Source organism: Vipera ursinii (assembly GCF_947247035.1).
Source record: "Vipera ursinii genome assembly, chromosome: 2".
NCBI classification, from domain to species: domain Eukaryota; kingdom Metazoa; phylum Chordata; class Lepidosauria; order Squamata; family Viperidae; genus Vipera; species Vipera ursinii.
The window spans coordinates 111,691,038-111,714,361 of record NC_139513.1 but is presented as its reverse complement, the minus strand read 5'-3'; the positions used below and the strand labels follow the sequence as shown (position 1 = coordinate 111,714,361).

The 23,324-nt window shown below is 43.7% G+C and overlaps 1 protein-coding gene across 1 annotated transcript in view; it reads left to right on the top strand.

The window, feature by feature from the left end:
* Nucleotides 1-23,324, top strand: part of STX8 (syntaxin 8) — a 101,562-nt gene that overhangs the window by 61,722 nt on the left and 16,516 nt on the right. The window lies entirely within an intron of this gene.

The window sequence follows — 23,324 nt, the reverse complement described above, 5'->3', positions numbered from 1 at the left end:
TGAAACTGCTTCAAAAGTTCTTGGGTGCGTCTAGCGGTGTGCAGCCAAGGATTATCGTGAACCAACACCACACCGGAAGTGTTGCCATAGAAAATCCTGCCAAATGTGAAGTACTGCTAGTGAAATTCATGGAGTGTGGTTCGATCAGTTCAGAAGCCTACTGTGAAACGTAATGAAAACTCCGACGAGCCATCCATAACAAGCATCCACAGGGAGGGTCTTCTCAGGGTACTGCCGGTAAAAGATTGCTGGCGGACAATACCCAGGGGGAGGGCCTTCTCTGTAGGTGCACCGGCCCTTTGGAACCAGCTTCCTCTAGAGCTTAGGACTGCCCTTGACCTTCGCTCATTCCGCCGGGACCTGAAGACCTGGCTCTTTGAGCTTTCTGGCCTGGACTGAGAGTATTAACTGGGGTTTTAATTGTATTCTAATTGGGGTTTTTATGCCAAGGTTAATGTAATCATTTTAATTGTTTTTAATTTTTGTAATTTGCTGTAATTGTTTTTAAAAACCTTGTGAACCGCCCTGAGTCCTACGGGAGAAGGGCGGTATATAAGTCTAATAAAATAAAAATAAATAAAAAAATAAATGCTGACTTCCAGTGTAGTGCAGGCAGTTGAATTCGTCTGAAAGTTCAAAAGCCCAGTTGTTTAGTTTTTTAAATCAAAACACCATTCCATTCTTGTGTTCTCTTCTATACCTCCCTTCCTTCCTCTTGGCTTTTTTCCTTTTTAGAAGGTGAAGTTGCACTACATTTGAGCACTATTGTGCCACTGTATCAGCCTGAAAACACAATCTGGAAACCATGGCAAGATATTATCAATCTTTTTTCTTGGTGGGAGAGGAACAGAGTAGCTGATTAGCATGGCAGCTAAGCTACACAAGAAACACTCTGGAGCTATCATTGAATCCAAGTACTCAGCTTCTGTAGAAAATCCAGCCAGGTCAGAAAGAAGGGCCACATTCTAATACAATTCTCTCTCCTTTTACGTAGGGCAGTTAGGGTGCTATAGAATAATGTGTCATGAGAGTAGAAGAGGAGATAAACAGTGACGAGGAACTCCAGACCAGCAAGCAAAGAAGGTATTAATCCCAAAGAGGTGCTAAACAGAGCTGAAGATAATCAAAAACAAGCCTCAGTCTTGAAGAAGCTCAGTTTAGGAAATGGATTATCAAAGTTTAGTAGATTTCTGGTGCTGTGGCTGCTTCTCAGCACATCAAAGCAGATAGAAGTGTCTCTTCCTCTGAAAAAAACATAAGAAACTAAAAGAAAAATAGCATTAAGTTATAGTTATAAGTGGACAGATTTTACAGATTTTTCCCAACTCCAAGAAAAAAAAGTGACGGTTTACAGCTTCTCCACTGAATATGCATATTTAAGGCCTTCTCCCTCTTGCTGTTCCCAGTCCTCTGTGGAGTTTGATATGCTCTACCTCAGAGTCCTTCTTTTAGAGACAAGGTCAAGAGAGATAAAAGCCATAAAACCTCTAAAGGGAAACTTTAAAATAGGAGACAGAATTATTTCTTTATGAGATTTCTTCCTGCGTCACTCCTTCAACTTAGGCAGTTTAGAGATAGTAATAGAATAGTAGTAAATAATACAATTGTGCTGCCACCATGTGGCTGTTTTGGGGAAATGTGGGCAGCCAGACCCCTCCTGTGATGTATTCCTCTCCCCTCCCCTTTTCTGGGATGGACTTCCTCCTTCTTCATCCCTGGAGATGTTCATTCTCCATTACCGGCAAACATGTGATAACCAGCAGACATGTGCTCCAGATCCACGTGCAGACGCTGGGAGTTATTAACATCTTCTGACCTTGGAAATACTGTTCAAACATCATCTTAACGCACCCCACCTGTTGAATTCTACTCTACATGCAATAAAGGTACTTTTAGATGATAAAGGGTGTTTCCACGAGTTCAGCTATCTGGAGAGAGAGCTGTTAATGGTAATGGCATCTGCTTATATAGACCATAGAAGTCTTAACAAGGGATTAATTACAGTACAATGGCCTTGATCCAGAATAACAATATTATTTAAAATGTAAAAAGTACTTTAGAGCATTATACTAATGTTACCTCTGGTGAAAGCAGAGTCAATTCTGAAAGGTTTCCAGAAGAACCAGGTTTTTACTGGCTTCCAGAAGGCCATGAGAGTGGGGAACCATTATCAGTGGGTTTGTCCGTTCCGTATGTTTCTGTAGGTTTGTCACTCCCTCCACCTGAGTCTCATCGTAGGTCTTAACCAATGAGCAGATAACCAAGACAGTTTCCATCCCATGCCCAGTGTCTGAATCCAGAATGCAGAAGATACAGGCAATATTTTTGCTCATCCATCATTATATCAAGGTTAGATTCATTACCAACAGACCCGCATTTAAAACCTCAACTTGAGACTGAGATAATCAGCAGTCTGAATAATTGGCTTATGACTTGAGACTGGGCAGCAAATTCCAGAGTCCATTGGAGTTGGGCGACCAATAAAATTCAACAAATAAATAAAATTTCCAATTTTTTTCTTCTGGAAAATTTGACTTTTCCTTATCATTACCTTCTCCATTTCCACCCTTTTCAATTAGCTGACTGACCTTTCTCAGTCCAACCAAGTGACTCCCTCTTGAGATCCAACTAAGTATAATACAGCATAGTAACCTCACCAAACTATCTATATTCGCAACCCCTTCATACATCCTGACCCACCTTATGGATAATAGAACCACTGTCTTCGCCCACCTTCCCCACTCACTCCGACTCCCCCTGGCTCTACTCTCTGGATCAGAAGAGGCAGGGTAGAAAGCACTTCCCCTATTCTTTTGCTGATCGCAGCGGCCTTCCTTTTCACTTTTCTGACTCTGACTGTGGGAAATGACAATCCTCTTTTCTTGTGATTACTTTGTGTTTCTACTCCCTCATCCTCAATTACACATGTTCATATAAACCCAAAGGAAGGGGAATAGGCCTAGTACTCTCCTTTCATTTCCTGCCACTAGTTTATTTATTTATTTATTTATTTATTAGTTTTTATAAACCGCCCTTCTCCCGAGGGACTCGGGGCGGTGTACAGAGGAAGGTATACAGATGAACAATAAAAAGTAATAAAAACAATAGTGAAAACAAACTGGGACCCCAATTAACGCTATCATGCCAGGCCGGACTGCTGGAACAGGAAAGTTTTTAAGTCGCGACGGAAGGTACGGAGGTCGGGGGCCATCCGGATTTCGGTTGGTAAACTGTTCCAGAGGGCCGGCGCACCCACTGAGAATGCCCTCCCCCTGGGGGCCACCAGCCGACATTCCTTGAGCGGTGGCACCCTGAGGAGGCCCTCTCTGTGGGAGCGCACAGGACGGTGGGGTGCTGACATCGGCAGAAGGTGCTCCCGTAGGTAGTCCGGACCCATGCCATGTAGGGCTTTGTATGTCATTGTTAGCACCTTGAACTTCACTCGGAAGGCAACCGGAAGCCAGTGCAGCGCACGGAGGAGAGGTGTGATATGGGAGTATCGGGAGGCTCCCAAGAGTGTCCGTGCCGCCGCACTTTGCACCAGCTGAAGCTTCCGAGTGGATCTCAAGGGCAGCCCCATGTAGAGAGCGTTACAATAGTCTAGGCGAGAGGTCACAAGGGCATGGGTGACTGTATGTAAGGAATCCAGGTCTAGATAAGGCCGTAGTTGGCGAACTAGTCGAACCCGGGAGAAGGCCCCCTTGGTCACAACTCCTATGTGGTCTTCTAGGGAGAGCTGCGAGTCTAGGAGGACACCCAGGTTGCGGGCCCTATCAACAGGGGGTAGTAACATGTCCCCGATGTTAAGCAATGGGACATTCTGAATATCCTGGTTTGCCGGAACGTACAGCCATTCAGTCTTGTCCGGGTTCAGTTGAAGCCTGTTCCTCCCCATCCATTCCCGGACCGCTTTCAGGCAGCGGGACATCACGTCTAGGGCATCACTGATATTGTTTGGAGTTGAGATAAAAAGCTGGGTGTCATCAGCATACTGATGGAACCCTACTCCAAAACTGCGAATGATCTCACCCAGCGGTTTCATGTAGATGTTGAACAGGAGAGGCGAGAGGACCGACCCCTGAGGGACTCCGCAAGCGAGAGGCCTCGGGGTCGACCTCTGTCCCCCTGTCAGCACCGACTGCGAGCGACCCTGGAGAAAGGAGGAGAACCAACGCAGAACCGTGCCTCCCACTCCCAGTCCCCTGAGGCGTCGCAGCAAGATACCATGGTCGATGGTATCGAAAGCCGCCGAGAGGTCTAATAAGACTAGGACAGAGGAATAGCCCCTGTCCCGGGCTCTCCAGAGATCATTCATCAGAGCGACCAATGCCGTCTCCGTGCTGTAGCCCGGCCTGAAACCCGATTGGTACGGGTCTAGATAAACCGCTTCATCCAGGATCTGAGGAAGTTGGTGCGCCACCACGCTCTCAACAACCTTCGCAAGGAAGCGAAGATTGGAGACTGGACGAAAGTTATTTAAAGAGGATGGGTCCAAGGTGGGCTTCTTGAGGAGAGGTCTCACCACCGCCTCCTTCAAGGCGGTGGGGAAGTGACCCTCACTCAGAGAAGCAGAGATGACCGCTAGGAACCATCCACGTGTCCCCTCTCGAGCTGCATAGGCCAGCCAGGAAGGGCACGGGTCCAGTAAGCATGTGGAGGAGCTCAACCTTCTCATAATCCTGTCCACTTCCTTAGGAGTTACAGGATCAAATTCATCCCAGATGACGTCGACAAGACTGTCCATGTCTTGTTCTTCCATCTCAGCCCAGTTGGAGTCCAGGCCAGTTCGAATCCGAGCAATTTTATCCAGCAGATATTGACTGAATTCCTCGGCTCGACCCTGCAAGGGTTCCTCCCTCACCTCTTGGTTTAATAGGGAGCGAGTCACCCTGAACAAGGCAGCCGGGCGATTATCTGCGGACGCGATGAGGGTGGAAAAATAGTTGGATTTTGCCACCCTTATCGCAGCGAGATAAGACCTGGTGAGGATTCTTAGTCGCAATCGGTCGGATTCGGATCGGCTGGATCTCCAACGGCTCTCTAGGCCCCGTCTCCGACGCTTCATCTCCCGGAGCTCCTCGGTGAACCATGGGGCTCGCTGGGATCTGCGCCGGGTCAGAGGCCGCAAGGGTACAACTCGGTCCAGAGCCTCCGTGGCTGCCTTTTCCCAGGCTTCCACTAAGGCATCCGCCGAGCTGTGAGCAGGGAGTGCATGAGTGTCCCTAAGCGCTGCCTGGAACTTATCAGGGTCCATTAGGCGCCTAGGGCGGTACCATCTGACTGGCACCGTGCACCCACGGTGGGGGGTGGCAAGGGGGAGGTCTAGCCGCAGGAGGTGGTGATCGGTCCATGACAGGGGCGTAACAGTTGTGGTGCCCCCACCGATATCATCACGCCACCGTCCAGACAAGAACACCAAGTCTGGGGTGTGGCCTCTCTCATGAGTCGGTCCAGAAATTATTTGCGACAGGTCCATGGCCGCCATGGAAGCCATGAACTCCCGAGCCAGTTCTGACGATCCTCCCAGGGACGGTAGATTAAAGTCGCCCAAGACCATGAGTCTTGGGAATTCAACCACCAACCCTGAGAGGGCATCGAGTAGCTCGGGCAGGGCCGCCGCTGCACGATTAGGTGGTAGGTACGCCAGCAGCAGGCCCAACTGCGCCCCTGGGCCGTATCTCAGTAGGAGAGACTCACACCCGACCATCTGAGGGACGGTGGTCTCTCGCGGGCTAAGGGATTCCCTGATGATAACTGCCACTCCCCCACCCCTCCCATGAGCCCGAGGCTGGTGCAGCACCTGGAAACCTGGCGGGCAGAGGTCAACCAGAGGAACACCACCCTCTGGGCCCAGCCAGGTTTCCGTGATGCAAGCCAGGTCCGCATGCTCGCTCTCCACTAGGTCACGAATGAGGTGGGCTTTGTTAGCTGGGTGGCGAATGATTGGGCCTGGAGAGGCAGTCCAGTTTAATATGTAGCATAGTAGTATGTTTATTGTGGAATAAACATGGGGGACCATATGCTGCCATTTAGTTCCCTGAAATACACGGGAATTATTATATTATATGCAGACCATGAGAGAGGTGGGGGATAGATGAATGCAAGGGCATATAAATTGATGCGATTTTGGCAGATTTTCATATAATACAGCATTAAGGACAAATTATGAAAATGTGATTGTACATGAAAATGAACTTATTATACTTGAGGTGAAAAAGGTTAGAAGAATATAATTTCTGGAATAATTTTAGCACAAATAGCATAACCATGATGTAACTAGTAATACTAAGCCCCATGAAATTCTATGTAATTGAACTTGCAATCTGGAGGTAGTGAAGTCTGTCAGTATCTACTCATGAAATTACTGAAGGAGAATGAGCTGATGATATTTTCCTTCATAAAGAGATTTTTTACATCCTCCTGTAAAGACTTCAGAAAAGGTTTAAGGACAATGTAGTTTTCTCTGCTATTTTATCTATCTTCCTCCCCCCCTCTCTCTCTAATACACATGCACACCCATTTTTCTATTTTGTGAAGAATTTATCAGCATGGAAAAACAAGATGGGCTCATGTCAGATTTTTCCATTTTTTTTCCTCCTCCACAAGATGGCAATGCAGTTCCTAACCTTAGGAAATTAAATAACTGAAGCTTCCCTTTTATATTGGTTCTGACTGTTTTGGAGAAAGTAGAATAATCACTTCTATTTTTTTTTCTCCTTAGACATTTGCTTTATTAGCCCATCTTAGAAATGTTGATTACTAAAGTACTCAGGGATTTTGCCTGTTTTTTTGTTACGTTTAAACGTGTAGCAGTCTCATCTAAATCAACAAAGAGTATTATAAAACCTTAAAGCCTGTCAGCTTACAACTGTAAATTAGATAAGGATATATAAAATAATTGTTGTCTTAAATATTTCTCTTTATCCAATTTACTGGTAATTTTTACTTTCTGTTTCTTTCCCTAAGTTTTTTAATAGACTATTTCAGGTCTGCAGATGTTTTCATAAGATATAAACTTTGTATGTTCCAATTTCTAATATAGCCAAGAGTTTAGTTAACATGACATGAAGTCAACTTTTCCTACAGTCTGTTTGCTGGATGATTATGTCAATATTCCATCAAAAAATTGCATGGACAATTGCCTTGGCTTGGAACCAAAAGATGTTTTTCCCCAAAGCATTTTTTTTCCTGGCATATGAGTTGTGACAGTTTTTCGTCTTTGAATCTTGTTATGTTTCCAGAGTTAAATATGTTTAACTCTGGAAACATAGTTTTCCATAGAGGTGCTACCATTTTGCTGGTAATGCAAGCATTTTTGATTTCATTATTATTTTTCTTGAAAATAAATTTTGTGTGCATAGACATCATGCACATTATATGGGAAATTGTGGAGCAGATTGAGAAAAGATTAATTTAATTTAATTTAATATTTGCATTTGTATACCGCCCTTTCCCTGAGGACTCAGGGCGGTTTACAGGGAATTAAAATCGAAACATACAAAAGTTAAAACCAATTAAAAAAGCATTAAATTCACCCTGTAGATTAAAACCCCAGTTAAAATCTTCTCCTCAGCCTGGGCCCGAGAGCTCAAAGAGCCAGGTCTTCAGGCCCCGGCGGAATGATCGTAGGTCGGGAGCAGTCCTCAGCTCTACCGGCAGCTGGTTCCAGAGGGCAGGCGCTCCCACTGAGAAGGCCCTATCCCTGGGTGTCACCCGCCGGCAATCTCTCACAGGCGGAACCCTGAGCAGACCCTCCCTGTGGGAGCGCACTGGGCGAAGGGCGTTTGATGCCGGCAGCAGGTGTTCCCTCAAATAACCCGGACCCAGGCCATGTAGGGCTTTATAGGTGATAACCAGCACCTTGAATTTCACCCGGAGGGCAACCGGAAGCCAATGCAGCTCGCGGAGTAGAGGTGTTACATGGGAGTATCGGGAAACCCCCATTACAACTCGCGCGGCCGCATTCTGCACCAGTTGAAGCCTCCGAGTGGTCTTCAAGGGCAGCCCCATGTAGAGAGCGTTGCAGTAGTCCAAACGGGAGGTCACAAGCGCATGAGTGACCGTGCGTAGGGCGTCTCGGTCCAGATAGGGACGCAACTGGCGCACCAGGCGAACCTGTGCAAAAGCCCCCCTGGTCACGGCTCCTATGTGATCTTCAAAATTGAGCCGTGAATCCAGGAGGACGCCCAAGTTGCGAGCCCTATCAACGGGGGGTAACACCTCACCCCCCATCGTTAGAGGTGGAATAACTTGGTTAACCCGAGACGCCGATATGCACAGCCACTCAGTCTTGGCGGGATTGAGACGAAGCCTGTTTCTCCCCATCCAGACCTGAACCGCCTCCAGGCACCGGGACATCACGGAGAGGGCATCACTGGGTTGGTTCGGGGTGGAAAGAAAAAGTTGGGTATCATCAGCGTACTGGTGATACCCCACCCCAAAACCACGAATGATCTCGCCCAGCGGCTTCATGTAGATGTTGAACAGGAGGGGCGAGAGAACCGACCCCTGAGGGACTCCACAAATGAGAGACCTCGGGGCGGATCTCTGCCCTCCTGTCAACACCGACTGCGAGCGGCCCTGGAGGTAGGAGGAGAACCACCGTAAAACGGTGCCTCCCACTCCCAGCCCCCTGAGACGCCGCAGCAGGATACCATGGTCGATGGTATCGAAAGCCGCTGAGAGATCTAATAGGACCAGGACAGAGGAGCAACCCCTGTCCCTAGCCCTCCAGAGATCATTCACCAGCGCGACCAATGCCGTCTCCGTGCTGTGTCCAGGCCTGAAGCCCGATTGGTACGGGTCCAGATAATCAGTTTCCTCCAGGAACAGAGGGAGCTGATGCGCCACCACACTCTCAACAACCTTCGCCAGGAAGCGAAGGTTGGAGACTGGATGATAGTTGTTTAAAACAGCCGGGTCCAAAGCAGGCTTCTTGAGGAGGGGTCTCACCACCGCCTCCTTCAAGGCGGCAGGGAAGACACCCTCCTTCAAAGAAGCAGTTATTACTGCATGGAACCAGCCTCGTGTTCCCTCCCGAGCCGCATAAGCTAGCCAGGAGGGGCACGGATCCAACAAACAGGTGGTGGAGCTCAGTCTCCCCATGATCCTGTCCACATCATCAGGGGAAACAGGGTCGAACTCAGTCCAGATAACGTGCTCAAGACCGCCTGATTCCTCCACATCAGACTCTGCCCAGTCAGAGTCCAAGCCGGTCCGGATCCGAGCGATTTTGTCCGTCAGATGATGACTAAACTCCTCGGCTCGTCCCTGCAAGGGATCCTCCCTCACCTCCTGGTTAAGGAGGGAGCGAGTCACCCTAAACAGGGCGGCTGGGCGATTATCTGCGGACGCATAAACATTTATTGTTTCCTGTTGAAAACAGGGAGATAGTTTAATTACTGAAACACCAGTGTTGCGATGTGCTGAAGCCAAATTAGAACCAATGTATTTATAATTGTGCATCCTTTTAGCCATGTTTTGCTGCCACTAGAACTTCTCTTGAAATCCAAAAACTCTTGAATTGAAACTTGAATACTACGGGCAGAATCTGAATTTGGATTTTGCTCTCAAATAATTAAGTCCCTTGTTCGGCAAAACTACCCAAACTATAGTTGCTTCTGCAGATCTGCAAGTATTACATCTTCTGTGCATCTATTGTATTTGTAAAAGTTAATTCTTACATGGTCAGAAGGAAACTGTCTGATACTAGATCTATTTATTAACAAAATAAGAAATAAATAGAAACTGGACCCTCCCGCTCCAAAGAGTTGGGTGTCTAGTATTGTGAAGGTTATCAGGTGTGCTATTTGTCCTTTTTGAGGCATGGAAAGGGAAATGCGATAGAGCAGGGGTGTCAAACTCAATTTCATTGAGGGCCGCATCAGCATTGCGGTTGCCCTCAGGGGCCTGGGTGGGTATGGCCTAGGTGGGCGTGGCCTACTGGGTGGGTGTGGCTAGAGTGCATATGGCCTACTGGGTGGGCGTGGCCAGCTCTACATCGTTCGCATCAAGGGTGCCTATGGGGGCCTGGGCAGGAGTGGGACAGATCTGAGGGTCTCTGGCAGAAGGAGGATCTCTGGGCCAGGGCCAAGGCAGTGGGGGCCGTTCCCTCACTGTTTCCAGGATGGCTTCGCGGGCCACATGAAACCACTTCGCGGGCCGGATCCGGCCCCCGGGCCTTGTGTTTGACATGTCTGCGATAGAGGAAGCAGTTTCCCAGTCAGCATGCTTTTTTTCTTCGCTCAAGGATAGGAGGAAATCACCTCACAGGAGCAGTGGCGTAGCGTGGGTTGTCAGCACCCGGGGCAAGGCAAGTGACGTCACGGCACCGCTGAAAAGATGCACCCCGCAGCAGCATAGACTTTCCAACAAGAGTTGCGCGCATGCGGGATGCTTCCGGGTCCCTCTCGAGGGCGGCTGGGCGGGGCTCCGACCTGCAAGAGCCACTTCAAGCTCGCATGTGAGCCCCGCTAAATAAAGCCACGCATGCGCACAAAGCTAGGCCGGCCGGCGGGTCCGTCTTCGCTCAGCCAAGCCTGCTGGGGCGCCTGCGGGGCGCTTGCGGTTGGCCTGAGACTGGGCAGAGAGTTGGGCGCATCTATTTATTTTATTCAGTTTATGTGGCCGCCCATCTCACCTGCTGGACTCATTTCGCTTTGCAAGAAAGAGCAGCTCGAGAGCGGAGCCAAGCCGACTCTGTGCAGCCCTTGGGGCTCCCTGTGCAGCTCAGTGCGAGCGCGCCCCCCCAGATGTTGCGCCCGGTGCGGCCGGCCCCCCCTGCACCCCCCACGCTACGCCACTGCACAGGAGGTATGGGGAAATATACTGCTCCAAAAAATAAAGGGAACACAAGATAAGACATCCTACTATTAAATACAGTACATTGTGTTGTTTAAGTGTTCCCTTTATTTTTTTTGATCAGTATAGTTTGGTTTCTTCCTATCCTTGAGGTGGGGAAAAAAAACATGATGGTTGGGAAACTGCTGCTTCTACCACATTCCCCATGCCATGCCTCAAAAAAAAAGACCACAAATTTACTGCCCTCAGACAGGAAGTGTTTTCCACTTCTTCTGATGAGGGAACTCTGACTGGAAAGGAGGAGCTGGGAAGATTTTCAGTCATTCTTTCCATTCGCCAACCAGGTATCCCTTGCAGATCTTTTTAGCAATGGTGCTTTTCAGCCCCACAATTTCTAGGCAAAATTGTTCCAAGCTCTTCAGAAAGTATAGAGCAACGGCAGAGCGTTGCAGTAGCAGAGAGGCAAATTGGCCATTTTCTATGCCATGGTGTCAGCCCGTTAGGCACACCAGACCGAGAAATCAAGTCCACAGGAAAACTAAAAGGATTGCCCAAAAGAATCTTGCAAGTCTGATTGCACTATGCTATACCTTTTTTGCCCTTTGTCTAATTCTGTCTGTCTAAGTGACTTAAGTATTTTTTTAAAGCTTTTGTCACTGTAGTAATGGATCTTGCATGTTTCTATCAAGGTCCAAAGAAATAGAAGAAAACAATAGAATAGGGAGGACCAGAGATCTTTTCAAGAAAATTGGAGAGATGAAGGGAACATTCCATGCAAAAATGGGCATGATAAAGGACCAAAATGGCAGGGACCTAACAGAGGCAGAAGAGATTAAGAAGAGGTGGCAAAATTACACAGAAGAACTATACAAGAATGAGCTTAACGTCCCTGATAATCACAATGAGGTGGTCACTGACCTCGAGCCAGACATCCTAGAATGTGAAGTGAAGTGGGCCTTAGAAAAGCTGAGCAACAACAAAGCTAGTGGAGGTGACAGTATTCCAGCTGAGCTATTCAAAATCTTAAAAGACAGTGCAGTAAAAGTGCTACACTCAATTTGCCAGCAAATTTGGAAAACTCAGCAGTGGCCACAGGATTGGAAAAGATCAGTTTACATTCCAATTCCAAAGAAAGGCAGTGCCAAAGAATGTTCAAACTATCGCACCATTGCACTCATTTCTCATGCTAGTAAAGTCATGCTTAAAATCCTACAAGCTAGACTTCAGCAGTATGTGGATCGAGAACTACCAGAAGTACAGGCAGGATTTCGAAGAGGCAGAGGAACTAGAGATCAAATTGCCAACATACGCTGGATCATGGAGAAAGCTAGGGAGTTCCAGAAAAACATCTACTTCTGCTTCATTGACTATGCTAAAGCCTTTGATTGTGTGGATCATAACAAACTGTGGCAAGTTCTTAAAGAGATGGGAGTACCAGACCATCTTATTTGTCTCTTGAGAAACCTATATGCGGGTCAAGAAGCAACAGTGAGAACTGGACACGGAACCACTGATTGGTTCAAAATTGGGAAAGGAGTCCGGCAAGGCTGTATACTGTCGCCCTGCCTATTTAACTTATATGCAGAGCACATCATGAGAAAGGCAGGGCTAGATGAATCAATAGTTGGAATTAAGATTGCTGGAAGAAATATCAACAACCTAAGATACGCAGATGATACCACTCTAATGGCAGAAAGTGAAGAAGAACTAAAGAGCCTCTTGTTGCGGGTGAAAAAGGAGAGTGCAAAAGTTGGGTTGAAACTTAACATTAAGAAAACCAAGATCATGGCATCTGGCCCTCTCAATTCCTGGCAAATAGATGGGGAAGAAATGGAGGTAGTGACAGATTTTGTTTTCCTGGGCTCCAAGATCACTGCAGATGGGGACTGTAGCCAAGAAATTAAAAGACGCTTGCTCCTGGGAAGGAAAGCCATGGCAAAGCTAGACAGCACACTAACAAGGAGAGACATCACCCTGTCGACAAAAGTGCGTATAGTCAAGGCTATGGTCTTCCCAGTTGCAATGTATGGCAGTGAAAGTTGGACCATAAGAAAGGCTGAGCGCCAAAGAATTGAGGCCTTTGAACTCTGGTGCTGGAGAAGACTCCTGCGAGTCCCTTGGACTGCAAGGCGATCAAACCGGTCAGTCCTAGAGGAGATCAATCCTGACTGCTCTTTAGAAGGCCAGATCTTGAAGCTAAAACTCAAATACTTTGGCCACCTAATGAGAAAGAAGGACTCACTGGAGAAGAGCCTAATGCTGGGAAAGATCGAGGGCAATAGAAGAAGGGGACGACAGAATGAGGTGGCTGGATGGAGTCACTGAAGCAGTAGGCGTGAGCTTAAATGGACTCCAGAAGATGGTGGAAGACAGGAAGGCCTGGAGGAACGTTGTCCATAGGGTCGCGATGAGTCGGACACGACTTCGCAGCTAACAACAACAACAATCAAGGTCATCTTTCTTACTTTCTATACATGGCTGCTGCAAGTTGTAGCCTGGAAAATCAGGGAGGGAATGTCATAGTAGAGAGGGAAGAGATTACTTTAGGAATAGTAACTTCATATAATATATACCAGGACAAAAGCACCAACAGCCAACTTTGAGAGATTCTCCTCTGTCTGGCAGCTAAAGCAGAAACGACCACAGAGGCCCAGACTCTGTGATTGGATGGGATGGGACAGTCTTGAAGTAGTTCTGCAGGTCACTAATCTCCTTACACCCCTTCTTTATAAAATGCAGCAAAAATATTATGGCACCCAGTAGAAAATAACACAATATATTTCCTGTTGGATATCTTTTGTCTGGTCTTAGCCTTTTTTCAGTGGTAGACTAAACCAAGATGGAGACTTGGTTGTGAAAACATGTCCTCCACAACAGAGAACAGCCCACCTTGCAGCTGGGGCCAGGAGGAGATGTAGATGAACGGATAGTAGAGGCCCTATAATTAGTAAGGTTCTATTTACTTCTGATGACATGACAGCTACATGAAATAACAGTCCCCATCATATCTGCCAAGTTGTGTGTTTTTCAGCAATATTTTCATACTTTTTATAGTTCAGATAGCTTTAGCCTTTGTGCTATGATTCTTAGTTAACAGAAATCTTAGCAGCAACCGATCCTCCTAGGACCATAATGTTGATTTCCAGGTGTCAAAAGTTTTACTATTACAAATAAGATCCAGCATAGACATTGGCTTCTGTCCTCATCCTTTGCTTCTTCCCTGATGGAAAAACATCAAAGTATTGTAGGTTGGCCCAGTTACCCAGAAAGATTGGTGCATAGCTCTCCCTAGACCTGTATCTAGGGAAGATTTTAATCACAAAACAATCATTCTGTTGGCAGGCAAACATCTCTGGTGAGAGCATTCAGAAAGAAAGTATCTGGACAATAAGTTGTCCAGTTGTCCTCTAGATTTAAAAAAGAAAAAAAGAGGGCTAGGCCAAGTTCGCATTTTAGTTTGGGGAGCAAAAATCTGACATTTAGAATGAAACTCCCAGAACTGGGCTTTTTTTGAAAGGTTATTTGAATCTAGAGATTAAAAGTCTAGATACCTTAACCTTGTCTTTTCTTTATTCTTTACCGAGGAGTGCTCGGTTTGGCACATCTAGTGAGAAATGGATAGAGCTTAGGCCAGTGGGAAAGGGACAGTAACACCTAGTTAATTACATTTGCATATGCAGCTGTCCAAACAGAGTTTGGCCAGTGCCTGCTCCATCTTTTGCTAGGGATTTGGTACAGCTGTCACTGGTCCCTGCAGTTTATTGGAGGGCTGGAATGCCTCCTCAGCCATTTATCATTTCAAAGGCCAAGTAATTAGTTCTGTTGGAATAAAAAGAGGAACAAATCTTCTAGTTCATTTTACAAGGATACATGTCAAGGAGTTAAATCACTACTTGATATTTTTGAAACTGCTGGAATGCAATAATTAGATAGTTGATGCTTACCCATTTATCTTCCTAGCAGTCTTTAAACTGATGGGGTTTTATTGTGATTTTAGGTGATTGTTCAAGTTTTGTTTTTAAAAAATACAAATAAAGACATCAGACCATTACAGCAAGTCTTGTTGCCACTGTAACTTTTTAGCAGCTTCTATTTGCAGCGATTGGATTTAAATAACTAAAAATAAGTAGTTTTTGTTTTAGGCTGCCTTGTTATGCAATGATTCTTCTAAAATACCTTACATAAATGCATGATGACTGTGGCAATATAATGGTTGAAAATATTCACATTCTTCTTGGACAACCAGATAGATGACTTTTTTAAAAATAGTTATCTTTTCAAAAAAAATTTCCTCCTTTGCATATTTATTTGTTGATTGATTTATTCATTCAATTTCCACCCGACTCAGCCAAATGGCTCTGGATGGCTTACAATTCTAAAATTATGAAACAGAATTAGTGAATGGATAGTCACTTGAGCTGGGGGCTGGACTAGAAGACCTCCAAGGTCCCTTCCAGCTCTATTCTGATTCTGATTCAACACTGGAAGTTTTTAAGAAAAGATTGGACAGCCATTTGTCTGAAATGGTATAGGGTTTCCTGCCTGAGTAAGGGGGGGGTTGGACTAGAAGACCTCCAAGGTCCCTTTCAATTCGGTTATTCTATTGTTGTTGTTAGCTGCGAAGTCGTGTCCGACCCATCGCGACCCTATGGACAACATTCCTCCAGGCCTTCCTGTCCTCTACCATTTTCTGGAGTCCATTTAAGCTCGCACCTACTGCTTCAGTGACTCCATCCAGCCACCTCATTCTCTGTCGTCCCCTTCTTCTCTTGCCCTCAACCTTTCCCAGCATTAGGCTCTTCTCCAGTGAGTCCTTCCTTCTCATTAGGTGGCCAAAGTATTTGAGTTTCAACTTCAGGATCTTGCCTTCTAAAGAGCAGTCAGGGTTGATCTCCTCTAGGACTGACCGGTTTGATCGCCTTGCAGTCCAAGGGACTTGTAGGAGTCTTCTCCAGCACCATAGTTCAGAGGCCTCAATTCTTTGGCGCTCAGTTTTATGGTCCAACTTCCACTGCCATACATTGCAACTGGGAAGACCATAGCCTTGACTATACGCACTTTTGTTGATAGGGTGATGTCTCTGCTTTTTAGTGTGCTGTCTAGTTTTGCCATGGCTTTTTTCCCCAGGAGCAAGTGTCTTTTAATTTCTTGGCTACAGTCCCCATCTGCAGTGATCTTGGAGCCCAGGAAAATAAAATCTGCCACTACCTCCATTTCTTCCCCATCTATTTGCCAGGAATTGAGAGGGCCAGATGCCATGATCTTGGTTTTCTTAATGTTAAGTTTCAACCCAACTTTTGCACTCTCCTTCACTTGCAACAAGAGGCTCTTTAGTTCTTCTTTACTTTCTACCATTAGAGTGGTATCATCTGCATATCTTAGGTTGTTGATATTTTTCCCGGCAATCTTAATTCCAACTTTTGATTCATATAGCCCTGCCTTTCTCATGATGTGCTCTGCATATAAGTTAAATAATTATTCTGTTATTCTGTTATTATTAAAACAGTAAGAACATCCACAAAAGAAAGAGATGCAAACGGCAGCCATGACGATTGCCAAGAATGGCTGCTCAGGAAGCATGGTGAGCAGAAGGCAAGCTAGATTCCCTGGATGTTCTTGACTCCCCAGTAGGATCTTGATCATTTCTCCACATGCATTCGATGGTGATGGTTTGCTCTGCATAGCGCTAACTTCCCAGTTAACCTTTTTTAATTAAAAAGAGTTTAATTAAAAAAAACTCTTTTAAAAAGTCTGCTGGATCAAGTGGTCTGATGGGTGCCACATTGGTACTCGTGGGTGCCACATTGCCTCCCTTTGTCTTACGGTAATTCTCGGTACCTATTATTGCTTGATGAACAGCCAATATAGCAGGTGCCTGTCACTTCCTTCTTTGAAAATGTGTTTGTTTTATTCTTTTCACTTTCATTTTGAGATGTGGGATTTGCTTCTTCTTTCTTGCTCTTCAGGGATTCTCGACCTAAAGCTGGAGAGACTGCTTTATGATGGGTTATTTACCTAATCAATGGGCTCTGGTGTTGTCTAGGAAATGCGGACATTTTTGAAAGAGAAACTCCTAGTAACTGACAAACAAAAGTCCAGCAGTTAGGTCTGATGAAACAACGAAATGAAGGTCAGCTAATATTGCCCTCCGTCGCTTTCCCGGTGGCCATGACAGCAGGGGAGGTTTATTTGAAGATCCCAGACTCAGAGTCACTGTTCGTATTGTCACCCTCCTGAGCATTCGAGGCCGTGCCAACAGTTTAGGATATTAATGTATTCCACAGATCAGGGAGAAAGAAATTCCTCTGCATGTCTTTGTTTTGTTTACTCTAATTCCTCCCTTTTCCCCCCATGCACTTTGTTTGCAGTGTCTTTTGTCTGGTGATGTTGCTGGGCATTTCTGAGGAGAAAGGAAAGAATTGCGAAGAAGGGAGGAGGAGGGGGAGTTAGTATTTTTGAAACACAAGGTGAATGATTTTTACCAGTTGGTCAGGTGAGTTAAAATTAATATTCTGATTAGGATTGGGGATGCAAATATATGTAGATCCCCCTCACACGCACCCCTCTCCTTTCCTGAAGAAGCAAATGTTTTCAAGGAGATTTGCTTTCTGCAGCCAGAAATTATGCTACAGAAACCCTAAGCACTGCTGCGCCCCAGGATGCCATGCCTCAGTGCGTCTTTAGTATTCATCCTTGCTTCATTACCAGGGCCACCTCTCGGCCCACCCCCAGCAGCTGCTAAAAGGGGGCAAAATTACAGCAATTCATACTGCTCGTGACTTACTGCCAGGGAATAATTGCTTTCTGTTTGCAAGGGACATTATCATAGCTATGCCTCCAAAACAAGAAATTGTTTTCCAGTTTGGGGGAAGAGGGATGTTCAGTGGAATGTATTTATCAGGATTTTCACAGGATGTGAAGAAAGGTGGTTTCCTAGAAAGAAAAGCTGTTGGTGTTTTTTTTTTAAATCAAGGGACAATGATCTAATAAAGACATGGGTAGGGAAATAAATGTGGGTAGATTCGTTTAAGTTCCAATATCTTATACTACCCTAAGAGGAATTGTACATAGTACTTAGATATTTTTTAAAATATATTCTTTGATCCCTCGTGGAAATGTTAATGAGACAAAATGTGCTAAAGAGCTCTTCAGACACTGCCTGGAGAGGGAGGAATGAAATGCAGACCCTCTGGAGGGCTTCTAGCATACAAGAAGTCCCTTTGTTTCCTGTTTTAAAAACCAGAGACATGTCTAAAACCAGGGACAAACTGAGAGCAGGCTGAAGGGACAGTGTTGAAAACTAGGCTTTCTGTATTTTAATAAGAAGAGGAAAACGTGAATGCCACAGCCAGCTTGATAGGCAGCATAAAGGGGTGGGTATTTGAAGTCCAGCATGAAGGTGTTGTGAAGATGGGAGTGAGATACAGTTAGGCTGTCTTTCACTTAGACTTCATTAAGAACCTCACATGCTTTGTGTCTTGGGATCTCCGTTCCTCAATAGAGGCCTCAGCTCAGCCCCAAAATTGTATCTATAGACCTGCCGCCTTTGTGCTGAGTTGCCACACCAAAAACAGTAGCAAGTACAGGCCCCACGGTGCTGGAGGTCATCCTCTTGTTCAGAGAAGTGAGCCTGCATCCCCAAGAAAAAATGGGAATTGTTGGAAGGGAGCCCATTTAACCACTGGGGAATAACTAGCCTTTCTGTTTCTGTGTGCGTGTGTATCAACAAAAAGCCAGTGGGAGGTAGAAGAGGTTTTGTAACACTTTCCACAACTTGATTATGTAAACTTAATGAGGAGTCAGAGGTTTTACCACAAAGGGCAAACACTTTTCCTCAAGGAATCAACACAATGTGTTAAAGTCTATGAATGAGAAATAACTTGAATCTTTTCTCCCAGCTATTGATTATTCCAGGTCTTGTTTTATGTGCCGGAATTTATCAGTTTATGTAGCATTCTCTGTACATAGTCATAATGAAATTGGTTTCAGATAAGAGAGAAAGAGATTTATTTTGATATACTGATATAGTCTTTCACAGCAGGCAGATTTACCCTGGAGTCGATTAAGGACCTGGAATTTATGGAGGCTGGTGGAAGGAGTCTCTAATTTGTAAGAGGCGTGTTGGTCTTTAGTTATATTGTGAAGTAAATTACAAGAGAAGGGTTACCCATTAATCTGCCTAAGTGTTCATACACATAAAGATAGCCATATTTGGATTCATAGCACATGAGATTTCTTGGTAAATGGGATTATGTTCAGATTTGGGAGAGAGAAGAGAAGCACATAAATGATGGTGAGGAAGTATGACGATACACATTTTGAACTGGCTGAAACATGATGACATTGCAACCATTACTAAAGAGGGCATGCAAAAGCCTGGGCTAAACTCTTCACTGTGTGTTCACGAAGTGACTGCAGCCCAATTTTGATATTTCTGGATGAGATTTATTTTTCTAAATCTTATTTCATTCTGATTTTAAACTAGGAATCCCAAAGCTAGTTTGATTGACTCATCTTAGAAATTATTACTGTCGTTCAACATTTATTAGGAAGCATGTAAACAAATGATAATTTGCACAGGCATATACCCTATGAGAAATGAATTTGGAGAAGATAGTAGAATGAGGCAAAGAGAAGCAGCAGTATTAGGTTTATTGCTGATAGCTAGGCTATAGAATATGGAAAACATAGGGGCTGTTTTTAACCCTGTGGCAAGTTATAAGTAACTTTTTGGCTGTAGGATGTGCACCTGTGTCTTCCAAGTATTATGGAAGCTGTGACCCATTTTTGAACTATCATCTGGAAGCTGTTATGGAATGAATAGGGGTGAAGGAAGTAATTAGAAACCAGATGTCTTATTCCATCCAGAGTATGTAAGCCTGCTATTGAAAAATCAGAAATGTAGCCTAAGAATGTTCTTGTTTCTTAAATAGTAGTGTAAGCCAAATGTGTTTTCTTCAGTTATACTTGATGTTTAACAGAGGTGAACAGAACCATCATTCATATTTTGATAATTTAAATATTTAGTTAGGGTAATGTAGCCTTTACAATACATCAGGAGGCTTTAGCTTAAATATAATGCCACAATAAAATTGTGCCCTGTACGATTATGTGTCTAAGATAATTTACCTTCCAGAACATTTAATTTCATTTGCAGTATAGATAGTTAAGTTCTTAAGAAAGTTTTATATCCTATGTTTTCTTTCTTTTTCCTTTGTCTCTCTCTCCCTTCCTTCCTTCCTTCCTTCCTTCCTTCCTTCCTTCCTTCCTTCCTTCCTTTCTTTTCTCAGTGGAGGCATTTCCATTAAGAATTTTCTGTTGTAGGAATAATATAAAGGGTATGTTTAATTGTGAAGTTCCTAAATCTGTTTTTTGTGGTAGAATTGCAGTTATTCCTAGTTCTCTTTACTTACATGAGTACACAACAAATGTAATATAAATGTATATTCAAGGATCACACCCTTCTACTGCCACATTATATTATGCTGCCACATTATGCCGTGGGGTATTCCTGGGAGGGGTGAGCAAGGAACTCTGGTAGTATATTCTAGAAGTAATTGCTATTTGCAGGATTCACAGAAATGCATTACATAGGGACCTTACTTTAGGGCTGATTTGTTGGGTTTTCTTAAGAGATACATTGGTGAGATGAATTCAAAGATTGAAATTTCTATCGTGCAAATTTTTTTGGTGAGCCAAATTTGAATAAATTTTTGGAACCCTACCAGGAACAGTAAGTAATGGTTGCTATCCTGCTTAGGTAGACTGGATCAAGAAATTGACTCAACAAGAATGCTAAAACTACTTTTATTGAGATTGGCTATAAATATAGAACATAGCTTGATTATACTATATTTACTCCTCCTTCTTGTAATTCAGTGATTTGGGGAAGCATCTGTATGAATTGCTCATCCTTCTCCAATGTAACTTGTTTTCTTATCATCACCTTCAGAAGGCAGATTTTTAGTGGTATTCATAATTTGTCTTGGTTTACACAATCAGAAGCTTTTGTGTAATCAGCAAAAATATGCATCTCTTTTGGAATGTGATTGCCATTTCCATTATCCATTACGTGTGAGCAATATGGATTTGGGTGTTCCAGTCTCATCTGAATCAAATGTATACACATGGCATTTCTCATTCCATATACCACTGAAGTCTAGCTTACATAATCTTGAACATAATCTTACTGTTCTTATTATTAACATTATCTTCCTAGCATATGAGATATGAGTGGAATTATTTCTTCCAAAAACTTAGATGCTATGCTTCTACTGAGGCAATCTTTAACTTAACATTTGCCTTATTAATAGCCATAGCTGACTCTTATTGAACTTGTGATGACCTACAATTCAAAGATAGTTTTCACAAATACTCTTACTGCCAAAAATGGTCAACCCAATAGCTAAATTTGTTTTCTTTATCCTAAGTGAAGAATGGCATTTTTCCAATTAAATTTTATTGCATAATTTTCAGCCCATTTTTCTTTGCATGTGGCTCAGTTTTCCTTTTCTTGTGTGTATAAACTTCTAAAGAATAATCATTAAATACCAGGAAGTCCCGTGCAGTTAATGATTTAAGGAGAAAGGTGTGTCTATGCATGTACATAGGCTGAATGGATAAAGGAGGTGCATCCTTTTTTGCTCACTGAGCTGTTACAAACCAGTAACTAAAGGTACAAAGGAAGTACGTTTGTCAGGTACTGTTGAAAATTTAACAGCAGCAGCAACATGATTTCATGGCAAAAGATATCCGGAAGTCAAATGGCACTAGGGAAAGCATTGGAAAATGAATGAGTCCAGTTTGGGGAAATAATCTTTGTAAGACTGAGTTGGAGCAGAGGATACATTGCCATTTTCAAAAAAAAGTTTAATTGGCACAATGGAGGAAAGTGATTTATGAGTCATGGGCTTTTGCTCTACTATTTCTTTTCAGCTATGCCTCTTATAAAAACAGAAAATGTCTCTTTGGATTAATAAACTTGTTCAAGAATTTGTGGAAGCACTGAGAAGAGGCATTGCTCAAGGAGAGCATATTGCAGTGCATTCCTTTCCAGATTTATATCCCCTTTACTGGCTTATTTATGCTTGCTAGTGTCTTTTCTCTGAAAAACAAGACTATGTAATAATTTTTATCATCAAGATTCTAATATTGTAATCCATTTTCCTTGTGTCTGGCAAGTCATATGAGGCTTGCAGTTTTATATTTTTCATATGCCTGGATCTAGGTAGACAAACAAACAAACAAATACATTTTACCATCTAGAATTTCATACAATAATTCACCATACTGCAACAGTCCCTACAGTCCAATTTAAGGACATCGTTTACAGGTTTAATTTACTATGAGATCATTTAAGATCATACTTTACGGAGGCTCAATAATCAAATAATTGCAACATGGAAAACAATAATAGGAATCTATAATTAAATACAATATATTTCTTCATAAAGACTAAATTTTAAAACAATTTCACAGAAGGTTCACTAACATGTTTTTTAAAGTTTTGATTAATTAGATACCAGGCATAATTCCTGGAAGTTGGCTCCAGAGGATTGGCCCTGGATAGGAAAAAGCTATCAGTCGTGTTTTGCTACAAAGAGATTCCAGTTGTTTCTGATCAGAGTTGTACAAAAGTGGTGTCTTTTAATTTACACTTATTTGCTGGTCTATGACCATAATAAAGATTGATTGAATTTCCACTTAAAGGTACTTAGTACTTAAAATCTTTATTAATTTGGAAGTAGCAGGAGGTGCACCTCATCTTTGCACTATATTAGCTAATCAACTCATGCACATAAAAGTATCCATGAATCCTGAACTCTGTTGTGTTGTCATGAATATTACCAATGTATGGATACATTTTTTTTTCTTTCAGTGTTGGAATTTGTTGTATGATCTTTAATTGAAAATGAAGCACTCCATTGACAACAAGGCTGTTTGCAATTGAAGTTTTCTTACTTCAGAATTAAACTTGATTTTTTCTCATTTTGCCAGTTGAAAGATATTGGAAGCTCTCATAAAGGTTCTTGATTGTGGATTATCCAAATGTGGTTGATGAATGTTCAGTGTCAGGAGCAAGGGATTTAGCCTATGAATTTCCCAGGGTTTGATAATCTTGTAGGGCAGCTGAGTGTGACTGCTTCCCCAATAATCTACTTAACTCAGTAGTTCCACCCTTCTATTGCCTTGTAAGGAGAATGAGATTCCTAGATCTTTTGCATGATAAGTATCTTCAGACCCTAAGAGCCTTTGAAAGGGCAGCTGAGAGTTAATTGTGGCAGATTGAACTAATGGCTTCCCATATTCACTCCTTAGTGAAGACAAGAACTTGAAAAGTTTCCTTCAGTTAAGTACAGTAATGGCCTCACAGTATAATTCAACAGCCAAAATGTTATTAAAGCTTTTCTGATCCAGGGGCATGTGTTCCATGTTCCAAATTCACGGAATTTGCTTAAAGAACAGGATACGCTAGATTTTGTACTGATGCAGAAAAAATTAGTAAATTTTAAAAAGTCTTTATA